At 42.7% G+C, this 27,232-nt stretch overlaps 1 protein-coding gene across 5 annotated transcripts in view; it reads right to left on the bottom strand.

Moving 5' to 3' along the window:
- Positions 1–26,915, bottom strand: part of tiam1a (TIAM Rac1 associated GEF 1a) — a 79,024-nt gene extending 52,109 nt beyond the window's left edge. For 2 of the 5 annotated variants that reach the window (XM_066699836.1, XM_066699837.1), the window contains exons 1-2: positions 26,757–26,914; positions 4,040–4,121 (exon numbers count right to left, since the gene is read on the bottom strand). The gene's annotated coding sequence lies outside the window, so the exon portion shown is untranslated. Of the gene's footprint in view, positions 1–4,039; positions 4,122–26,756 lie in introns of all 5 variants that reach the window. The other 3 variants (XM_066699838.1, XM_066699839.1, XM_066699840.1) reach the window with 2 other exon arrangements.
- Between the last annotated feature and the right edge of the window lie 317 nt (positions 26,916–27,232).

The raw sequence follows: 27,232 nt of genomic DNA, 5'->3' as shown, positions 1-27,232 counted from the left end.
CATATGGCCTAAGAAACTACGGCCAACACCAAATCAAAACTTTGACCTACCCGTAAATCCCAAATTACAAACTTGAACCCAATCCCCATCTTATTTATAAGTAACAGATACTGGCCTCTAACAATGAAATGCACCGCGGCTGGGTACCAGTTTGTAATTTGCAATTTGCGGGGAGGTCAAAGTTTTCATTTGGTGCAGGCCCCAGACCACAGCCACAACAACAAAATAAAAATGAGATAAAATGCGAACAATAGTCTGTGCAGGAACCTTTTAAATTATATATATTTTAAAGCAGTTGCTGACTAGTCCAAAAAGTAGCACTGGTGAGAACATCATATTTAGCTTGAGTGATTGCATATGCCTGGAAGAAAACTTCTGAAAGCTGTAGAAAAATGCAGGACTGAATGAAAATAAAACTTGTTATGCCACCAAGCCCTTATCATAGCGAACCAGAGAACAATCTACTGTCATCTCTATGCAATATAAATATATAATGGATAGACAGATAGATATGGAAAGTCATTCCATCTCAGCTTGCATCACTTTCTTTTTAACACGCAGTATAATTTCTGCTTTTAAACGTATGAATAAGCAATAAATGCATACATATAAAATGGTTGGATAAAATCATAATTCCTGCAGTGAAAAGGTCAATTACAGTGCATCATTATGAATTTCTAATTCTCACCACGTTCTCTCTGTCACGTGATTCATTCATCTGAAGAGTGATCTCAGGATTTTCAATCTTTCCACTTAAAAACTTGTCAAACTCCACAACAGTCTCATTTTTCTTTTTATATTTGTAAACGGCTTTTAATGATAAATATGTTTTAAATGTATTAGCTTAAGATCCCTGTAAAAAAGATTTTCTAACAAAGAATATGCCAAATCAAACAAATGCTGACATTATTTTTTTGTAACATTTTGTGAATGTATTGGAGCAAATACCTGTGAAAAAATGAATGAAAACTAAACTAAATTGTATTCCTTTAAATCAAACCCCCCCACTGTTGAAAATGACAGGACCCAACTGTATAGCCACTAATCCAATTTCTATAGGTCTCATTTACATTGGGTACTGTGTATCCCGGAGATTTTATTTAGCACATATTAGCAGTGATAGTGAGAAATACGTGTTGTGTTTGTATGGTCCTGTTCCGTGTATAGTCACTGCAGCCGATTGCTTTTGTCAGAACCAGAAAGTACAAAACAACAGGAAGCATGGTATCTGCTAACCAGTGAGGCAGTTTCGACTTTTACTGCCTCTTCAATTAAGTCAAAGTATTGTGATGGCTCTGTGAGATTACAGAACTGGAAAAACAGCTGTTATTTTTGTCAGTGGGTGGTGACTGTTCCAGCTGTGGAATGTGCAGAAAGGGCAGTAACGTAATGGCTACAGATATATATTATTATTATTATTATTATTATTATTAATAATAATAATAATAATAATAATATGGAATATGTTGCCACTAATGTCAGCACCTTATGATTGAGGAAATGTTTAAACATGCTATTTCGCTTCCTGTTTAGACATGAGCAAGTCCAATAAAAAGCCAATTACAAATACATAACAGTCGCAGATTGACAGCCACAAACTTTTTCTTACCCAATTCAGTTTACTGAAAAATTACACGAATGGAAGGAAAGAAAAGAATGGCAAATGTTCCTATTCAAACACAATCTCAGAGACAGTAAGTCAAATACAGGTGACTTTGAAATGAAAACCAATGTAAACATCACAAGCATTAGAGTTTTGTTAAAATCACAACAGCAGATTCTCTCATTAGCTTTTTTATTTCTTTACCTTATTGAGGAGAAAAACCCAACCCCATAGCCACACCTATACTGGCTATGTGGGTTGACAAACTGGAGCAGTTTGTAGGGACCGTCCATAGATTAAGATTAAAGAAAATACAAACTAGAAATTAGTTAAACTAATTTTATTTCCTCTGCTCAGAGCCCAGGCTGGCTCCTGCAGGGTTTCTCCTGCATGCCATCGCTGTATCCCAGTGAGTGGGAGGATGCCTCTGCACTACTGAACATCCAGTCAAGCTTATTAAGAAGAGAAATGTTGCATAAGCCTGCGCTGACCCTGTTTTTATGCTTTACAGTTGATCTGGACTTGTCCTCACTCATAGTTACAAGTTGCATTCTAATCCGAAAGTGACATTATTTGGACATCTAAGACCCCGTATTGGGATGGGTGTAATGCTGAATGAATGTCGTATCCATTTTCAAGTTGCAAAACGGTCAGGGAGTGAAAGGTGCCCATGCATGCGGTCATACTTGTTACAAGAATAAACTGGGCTGCATCAGACTGATTGAAATTCTTATTCGTGCGAATAGCGTGCAGAGAGATATGCCAAAAATATTAACATTTTGACAAAAATAAGGTTTCTTGTCCTGTCCATGGACAATTTTAACATATTAATAGTTTAATCGCTTGGCATTTCCTTGACTATGTGGTGTTTAGAGCAAAATGGAACAAAAAAAACTTTCCAAAAAAACAACTTAAAATAAGCCTATAAGCTTAAGACATCCCTCCAAATATGTGAGGGAAGGTTTTTATTTTTTGCAATGGCTTCTCCCAAACTCCATTCACCTCCTCTGTGACTAGACTGCAGTTGTTGAATATTTTGTGGATTTAATCACACTACACTGCTACGAATGCATTAGTCATGGTATGGTCTGTAAGTATCCCAGTGGGACTCTTCAATGCTGACAGTAGCTTTTCTACAATTCTTGATATTTATCTACATTATTTATCTGGAGCAGCTGGTGTCAAAAGGCCCTGATTTGTACGATGATGTGAACACACATCCCGTAAATAGCGGTTACATTCGTTCTCAGATCACAGATAATACAAAACCCGGATTGATGAATCAGTGATAAAGTGATGACGTTTTTCTTAGAGAAAGGTAATCCCCTTCCAGGAACATTACACCCATTTCCAGAAGATCTGAAAGTCCTTTACTGTGGTTCCAGCTTTGAAAACAAAGTTTCGTTATCTTGTCCTGAAGGTTTGTAACTGATTACACTCCTGATTTGATATAATTTTTACTTGCATGTATACTGTTCACTTACGTGCTCTATTTCCTTCTTGTAAACCCTTCTAAGGATAAAAGCATCTGCCGAATCATAAATAAAGAAAGCAGTGTTGCCACTGGGCAAACTAAAGAGGGCTCTATGAGGCATGTTAAAACACAATCATTTGCAAAACTGTGAAGCTACGTAAAACACAATGACTTTCCACTGGTGTTTCAGGCCTGTGTTTAGGAGGCTGCAGCAGATCAGAAATCCATACAAGGTCGTGCAGCAGAAGGTTTTCAACATCCTCACTTTGAGAGACTCCAGATAAGACTTCCTGGTGACCCATTCTGAGCTTGAACAGCCTGAATTCCCTGCCAGTCACTGATGAAACTGCTGCTCAATTGGAAATCACTGAACTACAGGAAGAACACGGACAGAGTCTATTCTAAAAGAAGAAACACTTCAATATTGAAGCTTTGTGCTAAGGGAGGTCTATACATACATCTAATGCACTGCCTGGTGGCCAATTTCGTTTTTTTTTTGCTCTTGATATATATTCGCGAACTCCATTTCTTCTCTCTCATACATGTGAGACTGCAAAACCCATCTGTTCTGAGTGACTCACGCGTATATAAGATATTGGGGTTCATGCAGATGAGGGTATTAATTACAGTTCAGTAAATAATTGAAAATAAAGAAGGTTTCAGTAAACCTGTCTTTTAAGGGAGGCAGATATAAATAATTACTGGTATTTAAAATGAAGGGTACAGATTTTATGTTTTCACAGATAACTTTGTATGTTTTTTTTTCTAATATTCAATTAAAATTAAAGTGCTACAACGAACCTGACTCCCAAGATGACAAGATACACAATAAGGGGCTAAAATGTACAGTAATATATGAAGTAATGTATGTCAGTAAGGATGGTCTAAAGAGGTGATTAACCAGTTTTTAGTTGTTTTATTTTATTATAAGACAAAAAAAAAAAAAAAAAAAAAAAACTTACTGGATAATTATTTTGGCCCCCTGCCGTACACCTTCCCATTACTCCCCAAGGCAGCACCAGTGAAAGAGAACAAAGGCTGGACCTAAGCAAAGGAGAAACATAAACAATGGTTATTTCAAGTGCAAATTAGGCAATGGCATCTTTCCTTGGGCTTCAGTTTTTTCTTCTCCAGTCCCACTTAAAAAAGTACATAAAAATCTCACCTTACACCTTCAAACAATACAAAGTGAGTCAAGATGTTTCTCAAGTAGCAAGGAATGAAGGAAATAATAATTTAATGTTGTGAGATGTCAGCTCTATTATATGCATATTGCACCTTTAAGAGTGACAATAAAAGCTAAAAATTGCCATAAATGGTCACAAGCCCTGTGGCTGTATCACCAAAAAAAAAAAATTAAACTATTCTCCCACCACACCACAATCCATTCTGAAATCTCCTGACCTGAATACCTACAACTAATAGCCACTGTTTGGGGACACAGAAGGAAGCCATATATAAATTTGAAAGGGAAGGGTTTTAAAATGAACATGCTGGCTATGTTGTGGCTTTAAAAGTTTAATCAAAAGCACTTAAAAACATGCACTTTTGCACCATCTCTATTAATAACTAAGAGAGGAAATCCTGATGGCAGAGCAGTAGTCACAAGAGGTTTCTTAAATATGATGAAACGGTGAACAACACTATGTGAAAGCCAGACGCACACCAGTACTCTCCAGCTGCTGGGGTTGATAAGACACTTTACACGGTAATAAACGGCCACGTCTGCTTCATGCAGGTAGCGCAGAGGAGTGAGCACTTCTCAGGGGGGTCGTTATTCTGTTGCAGCGTTTCATTTCGCACACACCCAGCTCCTGTACATTAAGAGATCAGATCTACGATGCTTTCTGCTTCTCTCGCCATGAAAAGGCTGACCTCCAGATTGTCATACAAGTTGGTTCCTGTAGTACAGACCTCACCTCTAGCACAAATGTGTCATCACTGGGAGACAATGCTTAATTATAGAGCAGAGCTTTTATCTTTGGGTTCCAGTGTGAAATGAAAACCATAAAGCATAATAAACAATGTCCTATGAACTCTAAATAGATCTATAACAGATGTATAAGCACCCAACTACATTATATCTTCCTGTACAACACAGAAAGTATCTGCCCTAGCCATGTGGGGCTAAACAAAATCTGAAATATGTGATTTTTGTGTTTTATAATAAATAAAGCAAGTTCTTCTAAACGTGCTCTTCTAGAAGGATGGTAAACACATTCCTTGGATTTCACGTCAATAAGAACATTTAATTATGGAATTTACACTGCAAGGATCAGCGCAGCGACCGAGCGAGGCCAAAGAGGATGGCTTCACATTGATTCATCCAAGGGATTCTGCTTGAAACGGTGAGAGTGAAAATAAGAAGCTACCTTTAAACTGCCAAAAAAACATGCATCAGGCATTTGCTGAAGGAAGGCCTTTTGAACATGTCTGCTGGTTCACAGCGAGGTGCCGGACCCCTGCCATTGTAAAGATTGTTTCATCTGGATAGGAACTGGACTTGGCCACTGGAATCAATGCCCCTGCTCTCTTTGACAAACGCCTGCGATATCTCCGAGGAGCTTCTTTCCAGGGAACACACTTTGCTACTGTACTATATAATGCGTTTTGCTTTGAACCTTGTTTAATGCTGCAGTTTGCCTAAATTTAGATAAAGGCTGCAATTCACCATAATGAAAAAGGGACCAGTTAAGCAAACAAATATAAAATAATGTTCCCTACTTACAATTCACAACTAGGGTAACTCATGCACCATTTGGGTTGGCAATATCTTTGCCAATTGCATTCTAGCACCATATCAATTGGTTTGATATCCCTCTGTATTGATTGGATTTGTTTGCATGTATTTAATCTGCCTTTATCCTCTTTCAAACATTCAGCCATTTAATGAAAGCAATTCAAGGTTTGATTTTAATTGCATAAAAAGTATTTTTTTTTTTTTCACATCGCTTCTACATTAGCTGACATCGGGACCTTTCCACAGAGACAATCAGGAGTCCCAAAAGGAGGCCTGACTTCACTGTTCAAGTACAGCTGCTGTTGAAAAAGGTCTGTTCATTACTGACACTGTGCATAAGACACACATTTGTGTACCTTCAGAAACCAGATTTTCTATCATATACAGGACACAGCTGTCCTGTGGTAATTTAGATTTGTGTAATACTGTAAAACTCCACTTTCAAAATAAACTGTAGCCAGAAATAAAAAATAAGTTAAAAAAAAATGAAAAATCTAATCCATATCCAATATTTCACAGGGTTGGTTACTTAAATATAACTTCACATTGCCGTCCGTTTAATTTATATCTGCTTTTAACTAACAGAGAGGTAGTGGGGGTGGAGGGAGACATGTTCTCGAGATCTGTAAGTATGTGTGAATCTTGCGTGTAAATTTGAACAATGTCAAATATGCAACTGGGGCAGTACCGATGTGTGAGAACAGGCATCAAAGTGTCACATTTGTGCACACTATCCAACCAAATCCCTTTGCCAAAAATGAATAATGGGGATTTGGTTTTGCAGTTGCAGGCCATAGAAAGTTTTAAACAATGTTTGTCACGCAAGTACTTTGGCAGCCCCAGAGGGCACCGCGGTGTAGGATGAAAAGGCCTGTTATGCGACACTGATTAACACCTCTGTAACATCAGTATGAGGCGGACATCCTCATGCATAACAAAGGCTCCTCCACCCTAAATCACCATAAGCTCACTGGGGCGCACCATTACCCCACTCTGAGGCCCAGTTTCCGTCAACAAGCCTGACTGAGATGAATAAGTCACAATGCCATAATTTCCATGCACGGAGTGTCATTGTGCCTGCTACAGGATGCTCACGACACAAGTCATTCAGGCATTGCTGCCTCTATTGTTTTTCTAACTGGTTGCGTTTCAGCAAAGGGCTGCCTTTATGTCATCAGACCTCTTTTTTTTTTATCTGGGCAGATCAAACACTTTATTTTTTGGGATTGTTTCGATCTGATCAACTGTACCTTAGATTGTACACAAGAGAGAAACAAAGAAAGTCTTCCTCGAAAGAAAGAAAAGAGAGAAAGACAAAATAATAAGTCACTGCCATTTTGCTACTGCAGTAAATAAAAATCACAAATCTTAAGATGGAATCTAAACGCCTGCATACTGTATTTTGGCTTGGCTTGTGGCCTAATTGGCATTTGTTTATCTCCTCAGAAAAAACACACCACTTTCATCGAACCACTTGGCAACTTTTTCCTTAATTTTCTTAAGAAAAACAACAACAAAAAACAGATACTGTGCAAAGCAAGACTTAACAGTGCGAGCCACTGTAGGAGTGCCTGTGAGCTTCTCTGTATAGTAATTAGCTGAATTGCCATTGTTCATGAATCTACAGAAACACCCTGCATTTCAAATTAAGCTGACAATTTACAATGAGACTCCGAAACTTTTTAAATTGAAAATGACAAGGTGCTAATTACGATTCTGTAACAACCCAACTAAAGCTGCCACGGGATTTTTTCTGTTCTCAAAGAAATGTCTCACTCTTCAATGTTAGTCCAGCATTGAGACTGTAGTAGCTCATTGTAATCCCAAATCACACAAAGCCTTTATAACAATTCAGTGAATTAACTTCACTTAAGATCCCTCTTGCTGGAGAAGGATTTCACAACTTCCTAATTAACATAATATGCAGCTTCAGAAAGCTTTTTAAACATGCATACCTTTGCTTAGTTTATTAGGCATGAAAACATCAGCTTCTAAACTGAAGGATCAGTAATAATTTTCACAGAGAACATAATGAGAGATGAAGCCGGTAATAAATTAAATGTAAACTACAGGACAGTGTGAAGAACTCCATCCATTGATGTCTAATGTTCTTTCTGTGGCGTATTTTCTATGTGAGAGACTGAGATGGCTATCTGGAGAAAAATAATTCCAGTTGATTACGGTCTTGTACTGTGAAGGTAAACTGGAAAAGAGAGTTGTTCTCTGTACATTCCTTTTCCCCCTTTTCAGTTAATTATAGGATAAGATAGGCGGAGACAGAGGGACTGATGTAATGCAACTAACTTCCTGGCTTCAGTCGTATCGTCCCGAGGTATCCAATTATCCCCCCACCCTCTGGTCATCCCTTTCCGATCTGACAGGTAGGCTACCAGAGCTTTGTTCCTAAAGACCACTCTGACTTAGACTCTCCTTTGACAAATACTGTGGCCTGTCGTAACAAGCATAACCCAAACAATCGGCGAACCTGCACCTGCCTAATGTTACCCTCTCCGCACATCACTTCAGAGACCAGGAATGCCACGGTGCCATAGTTTTGGCAGAATAAAGCAAAAATGAAACCTTTGCCCCACAGCAACACCCGACTTGTGGCTTAACAAAAACATAATTACTTTAGAGTGAATGCCTTAAGACTTAATATGGGCTGTGGACACCAAATAGTTTTCCATTCTGTGCAGGACAAAAGAAATATAGTGCAATAGTAGCTCTACTGCATTAATGTACAATTTATATATTTTTTTAAATAAGAAGGCCAGGAATCCTAATGTAAGATGCATGTATAGTTTTAACGAATCAATCTTTCATGTTTGCTTCATAATTTCCCTCAACTATTTCAGTTCACTATGCTTTGTGTCCTCTCTTCACAGGACAAATATAACCCAGGCAGCCTTTTGGTTACCTTGGTTATCCTGAAGTACCCAATATTGTATCCCATGATGTTATGTGACAATTTATTGACAGGACTGTTCAGTCTCTGTGACCATCGATCCTTGGCTCCTCTTGATGGCTGGCTGTCTTCAAAAGTGCCTGACTGGGCCAACTTTAGTTGTCTGCTGTGCCCTATTGTTCACCAAAGGCCAGGATGAGACCAGTGAACAGGTTCAATTTGATTTTAGTCTGATTTGAACTCAACCCTTGAGAGATTAACTGCATACATTAAAACTCTCACTATATATATATATAAAAGACTGCTAAGCCAAGTTTCTATCAGTTTACACCAGTTTGAAATGTACAAATTAATCCAATACAGACTTTCATTATCAATGCCAAAAATACCTGTGAAAAGCTCACATCTTAGTTGTAGAAGATTTAATCTCTATATTGTGGGGTGCAGCACTGAAAAAAAAAATGGAAACTGGGATTTGTCTCTCAATGTTTACATAAATAGGTCAAGCAACATGTCCAACTGCATTCTTTAAAAATAAAATAAAATAAAAAACAGGGGAAAAATACAGATCAGGGACCTTTCAAGATAACACTGCAGATGTCTTTTAAAGCTGCTGTGAGATTAGGCTACTGGGAGTTTTGATAGAATCACAGTGCTTCACCAGCCCATCAGTATCTATCCACAACACAAAACAGCAGTTCTGTGGAATCTGATCACAGGCCTCTTATCTGTTAGATTTCCATCCTAATGGAAGCAGCAGCTTTTAACAGTTCAGTTGGCCTCATCAACTTGCTGTATCTCGGGCCCTGGTACCAGCCTTTTACGAAAGCGAGAAATAAATCACCCATTGCTCAAAAATGACTTGCGGCTTCAGAAAAGTCAGGGGTTAAATCTTGCCTCTTCATTTAGACTTTGATGAGTACAAAACAACTCTGATTTTGTACTCTGACCTTCATTGTTGCTGAATAGGCTAAATTTGCTTAAAATAAGGGAAGATGAATGCTAGCTGTGAGACTATTCATGTGCAATTCTCAATATTTTTGCATACGGCTCCGGACTATTAAAGTCTGTTTTTTAAAATCGTGTCATTATTAAATTTTTTGGCTTTGATTTTTTTCTCTCTTTGTTCCTTTGCAGATATGTTGGGGAATGTGTCTTCGGCTGAAAAGTGCTTTTTATTCCCCTGCAAAATCTTGATTGTAACCCTAGAAACCTTGGGCAAAGAAATCAGTTGGAGTCTTCCAATGAAATGGTGTAACTGTCTTTTCAGCTTCCTTTTTGCATGGTTTCACATAAAAGTCTATCAGGAGAGCGAGCTTATTATGCCACTGCTACAGAAGAATAAGTTTTCATTGAGATAAGCTTGGCTTAATTTATAAAGTGTTTAAAGATGACGTAGAACAGTTGGGGTACAATTCTCCTATAATTCTCCATTCTAATATATGAGGTTAGTCTAGTAATTTCTTGAAGGGAATAAATGGACTCGGGTTTCCCTCCAATAGCGAGAGAAACCTTTGTCCAGCAGGGGGCTTTTTGAGCTGTATCTGACAGTCTTTCTTTTTTCCTTGCAGGGAGCTGATCCATCAGGCCAGACCAGACGAGACGGGGAGGTGCCGGTTGACAGAGCTGCAGAGTCCTGGGTCCTTGGAGCGGTCCGGAGGCCGAGGCGAGTGGAGATTGGGACGGACCGGGAGCGACAGGGGACCTAGCCAGAGGGGTCGGAGGACTCCTCACGGAGTGGGTCCCATCCAGAAGCCCGGCCGACCATCTACCCAGAGCCCGGCCTGACCAGGACTGCTCCCCGCTGACGTCACCAGCCAGGATCCAGGAGAGGCCTCGGATTCCAGGGACCGACCAGGCCGATCGGCAACGTCCCTGAGGGAGGCCTCCTGCAGCCAGGGCCCGGACTTCTCCCCGCAAGGCCCGCTCCCTGCAAGAGCCCCGGAGGTGGAAGCTGCTCCCCAGCCAGGTGGACTTGCCCCGACCTCCGGATTGAGAGCCTCCCGACCCTTCTCCAAGGTAGGAAAGTGCAGCATGGCCCAGCGAACCGCCGGTGTGAGGCGCCATAATGCGGTGCGCTTCAGCCGTGAGGCTGGAGCCGAGACCGCGGCCCTCACCCGGCTGGAGTTCAGCAGGTCCGTGCTGCAGAGGGGCCTGGGCTTTGCCCCTTCTGAGCTGAACTGTGTGGTAAAACTGCCTGGACCTAGGGACGTGTTCGAGGTGAGCTTTAAGAACCCTCAAGTGCTGGAGAGTTTTTGGAACCTGTATAGGGAGAAAAAAGACAGCATGCCCCTGAATGACTTTGTGGTCGACGCCCTGACAGATAGAGAGATCAAAATTGTAACTATTCAGTTTTACAACGAAGCAGTGGCAGAGTACGACGTAGAAGTATGGCTGAGGAGACACTGTGAGATCCTGTCTGAAAGTAGGAGAGTTAATGATGAGGATGGGGTCTGGACCGGTGCTAGGCGGTGGCAGGTGCGCCTGCAGGTGGAAGTGGCCGCCATCGGCGGAGTACGCCATCTACCAAGCACCGTGGTTTTAGGAGCAAATAGGGGGCTTGTCTTTTATCATGGCATGCCCAAATTATGTAGGAACTGCGGGGCCCTGGGTCATTTAGCCGCAGCCTGTACCGTTGTTAAGTGCAAGGTCTGCGGCGGGGAACATCAGACCAGGGCCTGCAAGCAGGAGAGGGCCTGCAACCTGTGCGGTGGGGGAGGGCACCTCTTTAGAAATTGTCCCTCCTCCTATGCAAATAGGGCGCGGGCCCTCGGGGGTGGTGGAGAGAGAGAAAACCAAGCGGAGGCTCCTCCAAAGGTGATACCCCAAGATGGGGGTAGAGAGGAAACAATCCTCAGGAGCCTCATAGGCTCCCTCTCTGACTCTGGGTCAGAAGTGGAGGCAGAGGGAGAGTGGACAGTGGTAGCGGGGAAGAGAAGGAGGGCTGAGAAGAGGAGCATGGGTAGGGGGGGCATGATGAAAAAGAGGATTCATTCTGCAGATTCTCCCCCCCCTGCCGGCTCCTCCCCCGCTCCAGAGTCCCCTCCCTCTAATTTTTATACGCCCCACTCTGACTCCGGAGAGGAGAGTGGTGGGCCTTCTCCACTGCCCCGAGTGGGCAGCCGGGTAGATGAGAGGCCCCCTAGAAATAACATTCCTCCTGCCCCACAACTGAGACTCTCCCAGGGGAGGGGTCAGGTATGCCCTCCCGGCAGTAGTGGGAGAGCCGCAGGTCCTCAGGAGACGAGAGTCGGCGCCAGTGTCCTTTCCCAGAAAGACATCAGGGACGTGATGGCAAGGTCACTGGCGCTGGGGGAGGAGGCCTGCGGCGGCAGACAGCCGGGAAGGGAGAGACCACCCCCTCCCCCACCATTAGTTAAAAGAACGACTAGCGGGGTCTATACAGTTTTCTCCCCAGTTGTACATAAAGCCTCTGCCCTGCCATCTGTTCGTCGGGCCTCGGCCTCAAAGGAACCAGGGAGAACCTCCAGCACCACGGGCCCTGAGCCCAGTGGAGTTTTGCCCGCCTTACCGGGTGGCGGGAGCCGAGCCCCCCCCATAGTCTTCCTAGAGGATCAAGCGGTGAGGCAAATGATTGAAATGATGGGTGCTAGCGCTAAGCTAGGTGAGGGAGAAGAGAGGAGTGGGGAAGAGAAAGGTTTCTTTACATGATTGTTACGGAGCGGGTAATTGCCCTCACAGCCATTATGGCATTAACTATTATTTCAATTAATGTGAGGAGCATTGCTGAGGTGAAAAAGAGGACCGATGTTTTAAACTCTCTGGCTGGAATGAAGGCGGATATTATCTGTTTGCAGGAGTGCGGCATCCCGTTCCAAAAAGAATACAAAGATCTCCGGGACACTTGGACCCTAGGAGAATCCTTCTGGTCGGGGTCCAATGTGTCCCGAGCGGACGGGATTGCCGTACTCCTGAAAAACCCCTTCTTAATAGTTAAAACATTCAAGGTTATAGAGGCGGGCAGACTGGCCAGCCTCGATTTTAAATACAAGGGGGCTGTATTGAGGCTGGTCAATGTCTATGCCCCCACCAGCCAGAGAGAGAGAGTCCTCTTTCTCCCTCAGCTACGCCCGCTCCTGATCGGCACCTTGCCAGTTATCATTTCAGGTGATTTCAACTGTGCTCTGAGGGATGTAGACCGGAGTAAGCCCCGCAACGATAGATCCAGCAGGGACCTCGCTGCGTTCGTGGAGGACTTTGAACTCTGCGACGCAGGTCGGGACCTGGTCCCCTTGTTCACCTGGGTGAGTTCTTCTGGCTCCTCCTTCTCCAGGATAGATCTCGTCCTCCTCAGCAAGCCACTGGAGAGGACCGCCATGTCTTCGGAGGCGGTCTTCTTTTCAGACCACAGGCTCCTGACGACAGAGGTGCTCATTCCGAGCACACGGGAGTCGGGGCCTGGGGTCTGGAAGCTCAACACCTCTCTGCTCGATGACCCTCGTGTGATTAAGACCTTTAGCAGACGCCTCGAGGAGTGGAGGACCCTGAAGGACCTTTTTGATTCTCCCATAGAGTGGTGGGAGATGATGAAGAAAAGAACCAAGGGCTACTTCATTCAGCTGGGGAAACGGAAAGCTCGCGAGAGGCGGGCGAGATATTCCCATCTAAACGCCCGCCTCCAGCGCCTGAGTCTTTTACAGCTCAGAGGCTTCGACCTAGCTGAGGAGGTGGCCCGGGTCAAACTGAGTCTCTCCGCCCTCTATCGGGAGGAGCAAGAGAAGATCAAGGTCCTTTCCAGGGTCCGCATCATGGAGGACGATGAGAAATGCAGCCGCTTCTTCTTCAAGAAAACGAAGGAGAGGCGGCCTGCAATGTCCTCCATGATCGACTCCTCGGGGCAAGAGGTGGAGGGCAGAGAGGCTGTTGAGACAGTGGTGCGGGATTTCTACAGGGAGTTGTACGACCAGAAGGTGGTGGATCAAAATCTGATCCATCACTTTCTGTCCCTGTTGGAGTCCCGCAATGAGGGGGACGAGGAGGAGGAGGAGGATCCAGAGATCACCACCACTGAACTCTCCCAGGTGATAAAGAGTCTTAACTCTGGAAGGACACCGGGTCCCGACGGGATCCCTGCTGAGTTCTATAAGATCTTTTGGGAGGTGCTTAAGGAAGATCTGGGCCAGGTCCTGGGGTCGATGTACAGAGAGGGCAGATTGGCCCCTTCGATGAAGAAGAGTATCCTCTCCCTTCTTCACAAGAAGGGAGACACGAAAGATCTGAGGAACTGGCGGCCAGTCAGCCTCCTGTGCACCGACTACAAGATACTGGCCAAAGCACTGACGCTCCGGCTGCAGCGGCCACTCCCTCAAGTCGTGGGTCCCGACCAGGTCTGTGGTGCCCGGGGGAGATCGGCGGCCGACAACGCCATGCTGCTCAGGGATGTCGTGGCCTACTCGAACGAGAGAGGGCTTCCCCTGGTCCTAATCAGCTTGGACCAGGAGAAAGCCTTCGATAGAGTGGGCCACGAATACCTGCAGCTCGTTATGGAGAGGATGGGTCTCGCTCTTGGCCTGAGGAAGTGGGTGAAGATCATCTACAGCGGCCTAAGCAGCAGGGTCCTTGTGAACCGCCACCTGACCGAACCATTTCCGGTCAGGTCGGGGGTCCGGCAGGGTTGTCCCCTGTCGGCCCTGCTGTACGTCCTCTGCTTGGAGCCGTTCATGCAGGCGATCCGCCGGGACGTCCGGGTGACAGGTTTCCATCTCCCGGGTTCCGGCGGAGAGCAACTGAAGGCCCTGGCCTATATGGACGACGTGGCCGTGGTCTGCACGGACGCTCCGTCCGTGGCCAGGGTCGAGGAACTGCTGGACGGCTTCTGCAGGGCGACGGGGGCCGCTGTGAACAAGGCCAAGAGCGAGGTCTACCTCTCCAGGGCATGGCCTGTCGGCCGGGGCCCGCCGACCGTGTTCCCTGTGAAGCCGTTTATCAAGGTTCTGGGGATCACGATCGACGGGACCAACACGGGCACCCGGAGCTGGGAGGAGGCCATAGCAAAGGTCCAAAAGAAGATCCACGGCTGGAGCACAAGGACCTTGACGATGGCTGGTAAGGTGCTGGTCGTAAAGGCCATCCTCTTCCCGATACTCCTCTACGTAGGAATGATCTTCCCCCCAGACAAGGGTATCGCAAAACTAGTGACCCGAATTATATTTCGGTTTGTCTGGGGGAGCAAAATGGAGAGGCTGAAAAGAGTGCAGATGGTGAAGGGTACCCTGGATGGAGGTAGGGGGGTCCCGGACGTTGTGCGGCTGATAAAGGCGCAGGGGCTGGCCTATGTGGTTAAGAACATCCAGGCTGCTGGCAAGAAGGTGAGTTTCATGAACCGCTTTTATTTTGCCAGCAGCCTGAGACCATTCGGCCTCTGCGCCATGGACAACACCAGGCCGCACTCGTGGGATCCCCCGCCGTTCTACAGGGCGCTCCGAGCCTTTGCGCTCGAAGTAGGCCTCCATAAAGTCGTGCTGGCCTCCTGGGATTACAAGACCATCTGTAGTCAGATGAGATCTGCCCAGGAGACCAGCCGGATAGAAGATTTCCCTCCCGAAACCTGCCGGTTTATCTGGGCTAACGCTACGCACGTTTGCCTCACGAACACGCAGAAAGATGTCTCCTGGATGGCTGTGAGTCGGTGTCTCCCCACCCGAGTGTTTATGCACAGAAGGGGCATAGCTCCTTATGACACCTGCCCCTATAAGGGTTGCTTGGGGAAGGAGACGGAGGCTCACATCTTTAGTGAGTGCCCCTCCGCCCACAGGGTCTGGCTCCTGTTTTCTCCGTTCCTCCACAGGTTCGCCGTTCCTGCGCGGGCGACCGCCCAGCAGATCCTATACGGTCCAGCCAAGGGAATTTCTACATCTACCTTGAGGTGCTGGTGGCGTGTCGTCTGCGCAGTGAAGCAGGCACTGTGGGAGGGACGGAACATCTGTTTGTTCAATAAGCAGGAGCTGGACCCGATCGTCATCGCGCGGAGGGGCATGGTGTTTGTGAAAGACTACGTCAATCTGGAGGTCCATCAGAGGGGCAAGGAGGAAGCCTTTAAGAACTGGCGTATACAAGATCTGGGGGAGCTCAGGATCCCATGATGGGACCCACCTCCGGAGACGGTTAGTTCCCCCTGCTGGAGCCCGAGTCCAAGATCTTTTAAAGATTTTATGAATGATTGTTTTTAAAAGAAGATTTTAAATAATGAATCTTAATTGTTTTTAAAGATTTAGTTGTTTTTAAATCACATTGTTTAGGGCTTTTTAGGTATAGTTTTGTTATATTTTTTTGTCAAATACATTGACCGTTTTTGGGTTTAATTTAAAATGCATTAGATTTTTTTTGTTTGTTTTTTATTTTTACTTTTTAATTGTTTTTTTAATTTGTCTAATGCATTTTCTGTTATTTTCAATGTATTTGACTCTTTTGTTGGTGTGCAGTTTTTGCTTTTATCACGTTTTGTTTATTTGATTTGAGCACGTTTATTTTAAAGTTTATTGTTTTAGTTTTGTTAAAAAAATCACAAGATTTTAAAAATTTTAAGTGATTTTAAGAATTGATATTCTAAATGATTTTAATCACAAGTATTAAAATTGAAATTGTTCTATTTTAAGAAATGTAAAAATACTAAACCTAATAAACAGTATCTATCCACAACACAAAACAGCAGTTCTGTGGAATCTGATCACAGGCCTCTTATCTGTTAGATTTCCATCCTAATGGAAGCAGCAGCTTTTAACAGTTCAGTTGGCCTCATCAACTTGCTGTATCTCGGGCCCTGGTACCAGCCTTTTACGAAAGCGAGAAATAAATCACCCATTGCTCAAAAATGACTTGCGGCTTCAGAAAAGTCAGGGGTTAAATCTTGCCTCTTCATTTAGACTTTGATGAGTACAAAACAACTCTGATTTTGTACTCTGACCTTCATTGTTGCTGAATAGGCTAAATTTGCTTAAAATAAGGGAAGATGAATGCTAGCTGTGAGACTATTCATGTGCAATTCTCAATATTTTTGCATACGGCTCCGGACTATTAAAGTCTGTTTTTTAAAATCGTGTCATTATTAAATTTTTTGGCTTTGATTTTTTTCTCTCTTTGTTCCTTTGCAGATATGTTGGGGAATGTGTCTTCGGCTGAAAAGTGCTTTTTATTCCCCTGCAAAATCTTGATTGTAACCCTAGAAACCTTGGGCAAAGAAATCAGTTGGAGTCTTCCAATGAAATGGTGTAACTGTCTTTTCAGCTTCCTTTTTGCATGGTTTCACATAAAAGTCTATCAGGAGAGCGAGCTTATTATGCCACTGCTACAGAAGAATAAGTTTTCATTGAGATAAGCTTGGCTTAATTTATAAAGTGTTTAAAGATGACGTAGAACAGTTGGGGTACAATTCTCCTATAATTCTCCATTCTAATATATGAGGTTAGTCTAGTAATTTCTTGAAGGGAATAAATGCGCAGTGTTTTCAGAGCAGGGAAAGAAATCTATGACCTTTTCCAGGATTCTTCGGTCAAATTATTGCCTACTTTGTCACTAAGAACGGTCCGATCAGAGAACTGGCCATTATGAATCTTTGCCCAAGACGAAATTCAAAATGCAAGGATGCCAGTCTTCTTTCTGTCTGCCAGGGTTGCCAAACTGTTGTTCTGAAGGTCTTCTGTGGAGCTGGAAGACTTCCAGACAACCGTGGAAGAAACTAGATTGACCCTCTGCAAGTTCAAAGGAAATCAGGGTCCGATTCGCCAGGTTTTTTTTCTTTTCTTTTCAATAACTGAATGAAGCAGCTAGAAAGAGCCAGCGAGGATGGCTGTGATGGGCTGGTGACTGAGTGGCTGGGTTGGGTAGATGGTTGGGGGAGGCCTCTGAACTCTTCTTTGATGAGGTGTGGAGTTACTCTGCTAGAAGCCCATGGAGGTACAGGAAATTAGTTTTTTTTATTTTGCTAAAAGACATACCCCCCTCAAAACCCTCCACACCCGGCTTTTAATTACATATTAAGCTGTGTGACTTTCGGCAAATCAGAGTGAGAAGTCAATAGAAAAGACTGGGACCATTTCAGCTCACAACAAAAGTAACCCATGGCTGACGCACTCACTCCTGGTTTTATTTGCCAAGAAACAAAACAGCCTAATCTTCAATGTGTAATTCCATATGAAAAGCCGTCAGATGTATAGTATTTCACATTCAGGCTTTTGTGAAGGATACTGGCTGTATATTCAGTCGTTTTCCTTTCATGATGTGGCTCCAGAAAGCACCACAATCCTAATAGATATGATTACAATTAAAATAACACATAAAAAATGTTTGGGGGAAAATAAGTCCTTTCTTTCCACTACAATTGAATTCATAGTTAATATTTTTTTTAAATATTAAAATTCCATGCCTATAGCAATGCAACATATAACCTACAAATTAGAAACAATGCACACCATTTTGAACTGTAACGTGTTTACTTTGAATTGACTTTATTCCTGAATCGCAGAGTTAGCAATTCATCACATAACCCCAAGCACTGCACCAGAATGCCAAACCCTGACGCATTCAAGAAAAACATTCTGTTTATCAGAGACATTCCCTGAAGGGGTGCACACAGACATTGCTTCTCTCTATACTAGTGTGTTACCTTACAATTCAAATTAAAATCCTGTGTGAATAATAGATGCTCCCTTTTGATCGGAGATGAACAAGTACAGTACCTGTATAGTAATGGCTCACAACAAAAGCGATCAGATGTTAATTCAGCTGTAGGCCTGCGCTTCCAGTTAATAGATAAAACCAGGTGGCGACAATTAGGAAGATTACCAGTCTGAATACCGAGTTGGGAGTCTTGACAGGGGGATCGACAGGCAACATGTCATTGGACTTTACAACTCGGCTCGACACAAACTTTACACTTCCTGAGTTTGCCTTTGAAGACTTTAAACAACTGTGGATGGACAGGCAGGCAAGCCCCAGCAGCTACCAGGGTGACAACAGGGCTATAGAAAGTGCTTTCAAAGATGGTGGCAGTGCGTAAGTGTGTGTGTGTGTGTGTGTGTGTGTTTGTGTGAGGGGAGGGGAGGGGAGAGACTGCACCTGAGACAACAAAGAACAGAGTAGGCAAACAAAGTGTTACTGAAAGCCCCCCGAAAACAGGCATCGTCTTTCGTTTTTGCAAGCAGACGGGCCTGCGTTACTGCAGAAGAATGCAGCGAATGAGCAACAAGCAGTCAGACCAAAACCAAGTATGTCTGGAACCTTGGCTTTAAATAACCAAAACGACTGATCTCAAACCATTGTTGTGCATTCCTTGTATGGCACATCAGTCGAGCTATAATAAGAAGAGCTAAATATTATCCCGATGCAGCAAATTCAAATTTCATTTATTGCTTTCCCACTTTACTCGGTCTCTCACTAACTTTATTTGTGATGCTGTACATCCATGTGCTATTACTACAGTACATGCACAGTAGGACTTTAAACTATAAGACACTGATAATCACTGTTACTGTATCATTGGCATATAATTGGGTCTTTTCTTTATCCCAAAATGTTTGATAACGATGCAATTCCACATTCTTATACTCAGTGTAGTGTATTGTAATTGTGATCTTGTTTAAAAGGACTACTGTCAATTACAAATGTAACTTAAATCAGTGATAAAGTCCTAACCAAAGGTAAATCAAAAATAAAATTACAAACAATGCCAAATGCTGTGTATTACAATGTCGACTGTACATGTCCTGCACAATAGAATTCAGAAGCATTCTTTAAAACTTGCTTTTTCTTTCCATGTTGTCAAAAAGCAAACATGCTTGAACAGGACTGAAACCCTAGCAGATGCACCAAACCGAACTGCCAATGTGCATTACTGTACCACTCCCTGTGAAGTGGAGCCAGGATATCATAATGCAGGATGATGACATTTCACTCAGAGCAGCGTCTGGGAGAGCCCACATTACGCCCACTACACCCAAACCAATACCCGGAATCACAGTCACAGCAGGTGCTTTGAAGGGGAAAATCTGTAAAAAATTATATATTTTTTCCAGCTTTGCTCTTGCTACGTTATCCCTGTCTGACACTAATGAAACCAGGAGACTTGGAAGTTCTTTACAGCAAGCCTTTCCTTTAAAATAACGTAAGTCGGAATGGAAGCAACAGTACAAAATAGAAGAGGCCCATTTTGCCCAACCGTTTTCTAGATTTGAATCAATTAATCTCTTGAAGGATCTTAGCAAAACAGCATGCACAGAAAGGTTTGGCAGCTCTTCCATTAAATTGCAAGTTGGAGTGTCCGATTTGCCATCTCCAATGTGCTAGTACTTCGTTTACAATTACGTGGCCTGATCTTTGGCCAGTTTGAATAAATCTTTTTCTGTTTTTGCTGTTGTTGTTGACTTTGCATGTCCTCTTTCAGGATTTTGAAAACCTTCTGTTAACCTCATCTTCTTTGTCCCAGAGTCATGACGTGCAATTCTTTTCAGCTCTCTATATATAGGACGTCTCTTTCAGTCCCAGGATTGAGCATCGACAATAACTGTTCAAGTGGAGTCGCACTAAAGGTTTGTAAAGTTTAAAATAATTTCCACTGACCACTTTCTTAATTATAGAAGTATTCTGATTGGCCTTTCATACAACTTTTCTGGATAAGGGACCTTGATGAACAAAGAAAAGAGAGAGCGAGAAACAGGTCCTTCTAACTGACCTCATAAATGCCATGTGGTTGAACCTTCCACTTATCTCTTTTAAAGGAGTCAATCACTTCCCAAAACCCCATCAACCTTTTCAACACATCTCATTTTCACTGGTGCCTTGCAGAAGCACTTTGATGAAAGGTACCACTCTCCTTTATCAAAGGAAGCACCGTATCGCATTCACAGAGCAGGACATGCAAGAAATGGCAGGAAATACAAGGGAATAAAAATGTCACAGTAGCTGAATAAACCGATCACAAAAGAGATACCTCGGAAAGGTTTTTCATTCTTGCAACTCTACAGCTGAGGGGTTTTGTTCATTTAAAGGACTGTAAAAGAGTTTTGCTGTGTTGATGAAGGCATTATTCGCAACATCTGACTATCACTTACAGTCAACAACATCATTAAAAGTACCAATATAAAAGCACTGGACAAAGTGTAAAAGTTATGCTTTTCAAAATGTGGAAATCTTAAAGAAGTAGTAGCAACACTCAATGATCAAACAGCAGGAAGGCGATGTCAGAAATGTTCACAGGAATTTGCAAATTAAAAGGCAAATTAAAGAGCAAAAACTAGAACAACAAACACAGTTGAGTGTAGCAATTCTGTCCTTCCCACAATTAAGTAAGGGTCAAACGAAGGTTACGTATTTTAATCAAACAGTTCTGTGTGATTCATTATGCACTTCGGGGCACAATGGCTTTGAGCTAAAATAACTGTACTGCATCTAATTTTAAAACACAAGTGTGACACAAATATGCCATGCAAATGCAATTAGTATGTTAGTAAATATGCATGTTTGTATGAACCCTGTGAATTATTATTTTTAACTATTGATCCCTAAAGGCATTTTATTTTCCACTGTTGTAGCAGCTGCATTCTTCTTTTTTTGTATTCCCCTTGTCACTTTTAACATAACTGTATGGATCCCCTTAGCTGGATACAGAACAAATGGATCCAAGAAATCAGGCACCAGAAAACGCAAATTAATACATACAACGTGTGGGGAAAAAAAGTACTGTTATTTATCAGTGTGCTTGATATCTCCTTCCATGTAATGATTGCTTTTAGGTCAGTCAGCAGAAAGATCAAGGCAATTATCTCACTGCTGACTATCTTAACTGAAGTGTCTCCTTTAATATAATGCTTAAAATACAGTAACAAGATCAAGACAGCATTCATAACACATTTGGGTTAAACACATGACTTTTTTTTTTTTTTTTTTACTAGGTCAGACAACTCAACCAGCAGAGACAAAAGGTTAATATAGAAGCAAAGGGGAGGGGGAAGCTCCCAATCTTTTCTCTGTACATCTTATTCTGTGAAAATGCATTCTTCTTCTGTTTTTGCCAATTGTGAACAAAGAGTTGTGAATAACCTAGCTGTGCTAATTCGTTAGGAAAAGATACAATTAAATAAACAAGATTTAATTATAAATCAAGTTGGTCTACCAAGTGTACCAACTGTCTGTTCTACTTTTCCCACAAATAAAATTCTCATAAAATCACTTCACTCCTGTGGCACTGTTTTCAAACACTCCTTCACAGACTCTTCAGTGAAACAAACAAACAAGACCAATTGAAAACGTTCAAGAAAGCTGAACAGAAAGGCGCATTCTGACACGTTTTTCACCAAAGATTTTCCTCTATTTATTAGAGCGTCTGGGTATAAGACGGTGTCTGTGCTGAGGCAGCTGTTTAGAAGGAAAGCAACATCACCTGCACTTCTTAGGTTAACCCAGTAGCAAACGGATAAAATACAGCCAAATCCTCCCCCTCAGCCTGCCCTCAAAAGCCTCCCTAAAAACTGCACCCCCTGAGCTCCACTTTTCCACGAAGAGAAGCTAAGATGCAGTCGACTGTGACGGACTGGATTCAACGCGATGCATGGCTACACAAAGCCATGGCATAAATGGGTCTTCTAGCTCTAAGCAGTCTTGATTACTGTATTCATCCCAGGCTACTTATCTAGTGTCCCCCCAAGCAAAATAACACCCACTCCCCCACCCATTCCACATCTGTGACAGTCATGGTTCTTTATTCCCCTTTTTCATCAGAACAAACCAACCCTTCCCCCACCATTTTTTTTTCAATCAGATCAGTGTTAAACACCATTTACACCACAATTCATGTACTGTTGATTTTATCTGTTAATTAACATCTCAAACTCTATACAATGAAAAAGGGCATTAAAACTGTGACTTGTCCCAAATGGAATCAAATTTAAGGTCACAAGCTTGTAGATAATGTGAATTATCGGTCACAAATCCAGAAAGATTCCTCCAACTCACCAAATAAAGTACATGGTTTAAAGTACACTGTTTTTTTGTTTTGTATTGTTGTAATCAGAGTCGGCACATTGGACTGACAGCCTATGTATATTTTTTTAAATAGACTTTTCCAAAAGTTAATCACATCCTTTTGGTAGGGTTCACCACACAGGAACCACCTCCTGGATGCATGCTAAGTCCTTACACCAACAGAAAGCTTAACCCAAACCATCAAATGAATGCCTCACATTGTGAAACGGAGAAGAAAAGTAGAATTTGTATTTCTCAACACAGCAGAAATCACACCCTTTGGGGATGCCAATAACACTTTAAATTATCAAGATCCTTCAGTTTAATAACTCCAAACTGCAAAAGGATTTAGCTAAAGAGCAAATTTGAAGGGCGGTTTGAAAAGTCGCATCATTAAAAGACATTATTGTAATAAAAGTCAGTGTCATCTTTGTTACTTTAATTACAAAACTGTGCGTTACGAGTGTATCTGCTGTGGGTGCTGTGTCGTTTCAAATGAAACCCTCGGGCCTGTCAAACAAGACCAATTGCATTACTTTACATCCGATTATTGCCATCCATGTGACACTTGTGCAGCGGGCCCCATTGAGAAACTAAAACTCGAATAATGAAAAGATAAACGTTGTAATTTATGGGGGCAGAGTTCCACATTAGGGAATGACACCGACTCCTTCAGAAGGACAAGCGCATACGGAAGGGGTCTTTAAATTCGGCGTATCAAATTAAAAATTCAGCCTCTTCTTCATCGATAGAGATACAAGATGCTCCGGCAGGCAACTAGTTACAATGAGTGCTGCTGCATTGTGCGTTTGTGACTCTGTACTGTGGCTCCGTTCTTTTGAAAAGCACCACCAAAAAAGGAATACATTAATTATAAATCACAGACAAAAAAAGAAAAAAAATTACACGCCTCATTTAAGCTGTCAGTTTTAGCCCAGGATTCCCTCCCTCTACCCCCACCTTACTTATGCTAAAACAAGCAAAGTCTGATAAACAAACATATGAACAATTGCGGGGTATAGGGGCCTTTTGAGGCCTAAACTGGTAAAACCACAATAATATACAGCCAGGTTCAATTATATAACAAGATGGTGAAACAGGAGGACACACAAACCAGTTGCCCTTTATACTTTTCTGCATATTGTAAATGTTTCTGCTGGCAGAGAAGGAAATAGGTGTCACTTATCTGTCACTTGCATATTCGATAATATAAAGGATTTAAGAATGGATGGAACGCACCTCGAGTCGATCGGCACAATCGTCCAAGAACTCAAAACAGAGTCGAACGCATCAGTGCATATTGTTACTCCTGCCACTCCTGTGGGAGGAAGCTGCACCCACATTCACTTAAATTCCAATCAGTTTCTCAAATATAAGGCTGTGTGCTATAGCTCAAATAATGGCTTGGTTTGACAGCTGCAGTCTTTTCAGCTTTCTCAATCCTTCGCAAACTCTCCTCAGGAGAAACCATTTAAATTCCTTACTCTGTGTATCAATCTAATAGCTCTGCGGATAGTTTTGTTGGGCAATTGTTTTGGTTCCTCTCCCAATGCAGACCATCTTTGCTGCTGCCACCAAAGGAACTGTTTTGCCATGTCAATTTACAAAATACATTCAGACAAATAATGACACAATAATAATTTTGCTCCTTATACCTTTTGTTTTGTGTACATTGCCACATTTAAAACAGGAATTTTGGTGGCAGCTGGTAGGCTGAAGGTGGAGCTCATGTTCAATGTTCAAAGATTTTTTGATGTTATTTAATGGTATCGGGGCAAAGTATGAATTCTCCGCTATCTCAGGATAATAAAGCAAATCATATGTAAACTCGTCAGTCTGTCTGGATTCTTCAGCTTTGTATGCAGCTGATGAAATGACTGACTTTGCATCGCTACAAACTGAGAGAAAAGGCTTCAAGAATATATTGGAAGAATCAGAACAGGAAAGAAAATGGTTTATAATGGTTCATAGGAGAAGACAGTGTTCAGAACAGTGCCTAGGCTGAGCACGTTTCTGCACATTTACAGAGGCTTAGAGACACAAATGCTAGACAACTGAATTGTTTTGTCAGATTACATGTTCAGTGTAAGAATGTAATGTAATGTAGGAAAACACAAATAAAGTAAGTGGGACAGCCAGTTACAGAGTGCTGTATGCATGGATTGTTTGTGTCTGATATACCATATTTATACGGACATGCACACACACACATATATATATACATATACTCACATGTACACACAGACACATTAAGGTTGGAGTAGGTATTTCAGATTTTTTTTTTTTGTATCATTATCGTTATTATTTTAAACTCACAGAGGATTTCCGCAGAGGAAATTAGGTTCCAGGATTAGAAATTGCTATCTGGTCAACTCCAGCTTTCAGCAGTGCTCCCTTATCCCCCCTTTATTATTGGGAAGCTGCCTCAGGACTTTGTATTATAATAAGCAATATGACTAGGTTTAAGTGCAGCGTAGAACTGGGTCAGAGCCTACCTCCCAAGGCCTTGCTTGCGAGCGTTTCCTTCGCATTTCGGAAAGAAGACATGGTGGAGCTGTGACCCATTTTTCCCAAGTCAACCCCCCATCCCCACATTCCCAAGGGGGTGGGGGGGTGGGGGGACTGGACAAACTCACTAAACCCAAAGTACTCACAGAGTTACTCATTTATTTATATCAATCTTAGGTAATGCGTCTGAGCCGGGCCACCTGCATATTGTGCACCAGGAATTGGCTAAACACACAAACCATATAACGCTTGAATAAGCATTACAATGAAAACCATTAAAACTACAACTGATGTATGCGTGGCAAACAATGACAGCTACAATGTCCTCAGTTGCAGCAGACACCAATTTAAGAAAGTAGAGCTAGCCCTTACTATACAAACAGGACATCTGCTTTGCATATGCAGCCTTTAAAAACTGTTAAGGACCATCTCAGGGCGGCTGCCGAACAGTTGGATTTTTAGATTTGTACACATTAACCATCTGAAACTTTTCTCCTTCGATTCCCGTAGACTGAGAGGTGACTTTTCGAGTTGAAAAGAAGTGAGGAAGCCAAATCCAGTTTATTAAAGGTGCCGAGTTGTAATTCTGACCTGGAGTAGAGCTGGTATTGACCGCAGACAATAAAATGAAAGTATTTGCATCTTCAGCATTGTTCGAGGTTTTTACATTTCTCAGAAAATGTGAACGGGATATGATGCTGTGTGAGATACAGAGTTATGTGAGCACTGATGTTAAACATCGCCGAGTTACAAGTACAGAAAACTACTGAAGATCTACCTCAAATGCATGCAAGCTTCAAAAAGAGGGGGGAAAACACTTCCTGTATGCATGAATAGTACTGTGCTGCTTTTCTTTTTGGAAAAAACCCTTGTGTGACCAGCACAGCTGAAACCCAGATTTCTGACCTCTCCTCTGTTAGAGCAAAGGGTCAATATATCTATGTGTCTTAGCACCACTGTGGCAACTTTACACCGCTCGTCTACTTCAGCCCTCTCACAGATGATAAACGCAAAAACACACACTACCTTTAAAGGTTTCATTTCACTCATTCATCAGTTTCTCAAAGGTCTTCCTGTGCAGACTCCTCAATTCAATCGTATTATTTTTACTAGACAGGACCCATATTGCATTGTTTGGTCCTAGTGCATAAGAGCACAATAGGACCTTCCAAGCAAGCTCTGGATAACACACCATTAACTATCGGACAAAACACTCCGATAGGATTCAGTTTTGGCAATTGCAATCACATATAATCACATATTTACATCACTAACAAGATCATAGCCAAACGTGCATGTGAGCCCTCACCTACACAATAAAATAAAAGTTCAAACCAGTCAACCGCATGGCACTACACAATCTCCTCGTCCAGGTCTCTGTGCAGGCTCACTTCTTGAGAACCTAGCAGATGTGAGAAAGCCTTGTCTCTCTCCTCACACCTCCTCGGGTAGTGAGAAAGGTGCCATTTGTAAAAAAAAATCTCCAAAAGATACACAAGACCAGCATAGCATATGGGGTGGAGAAACTACAAACAGAGACAGAGAGCCTTACCTCCGAGTGGAGCCCAGACAACCCCGCTCCTTCCAGACTGCTTACAGAAATCCCAAAATCACAACCAGGGAGATTTCACACTCCATTCCGATTATTTCCGACAGTGTGCTTCCAACTCCACGGCAGACTGCCTCGCATGTGAGGATGAGCCCAGGAGCAGGAGAAGGGGGGTGTGTTTGTGCACTCTCTCTTCACCCTCCCACTATCCCTCCCTCTCTCCCTCCCTCTCTCTCGCTCGCTCTCTCTATCTAAACCCACCTCCCTAGACTGCCAGCAGGAATGTCTGTTCCCCTCCTTTAAGCTTTGGGACCTCCCCCGTCTCCTTTTTAATTGCCTGCACACAAGCCTGTGGGGAAGCATCAAATTCACACACACACACACACACACACATGCATACCCCTCCCCACTCACACACCTTTAAAAAAAAGAGAAGTCTTTGTCAGGGGCTCGACTTCTGTTCTCTCTCTTTTTCACTC

This window comes from Amia ocellicauda, chromosome 3 (genome assembly GCF_036373705.1).
Source record: "Amia ocellicauda isolate fAmiCal2 chromosome 3, fAmiCal2.hap1, whole genome shotgun sequence".
Classification (NCBI taxonomy): domain Eukaryota; kingdom Metazoa; phylum Chordata; class Actinopteri; order Amiiformes; family Amiidae; genus Amia; species Amia ocellicauda.
This window is presented reverse-complemented; position numbering and strand designations above follow the sequence as displayed.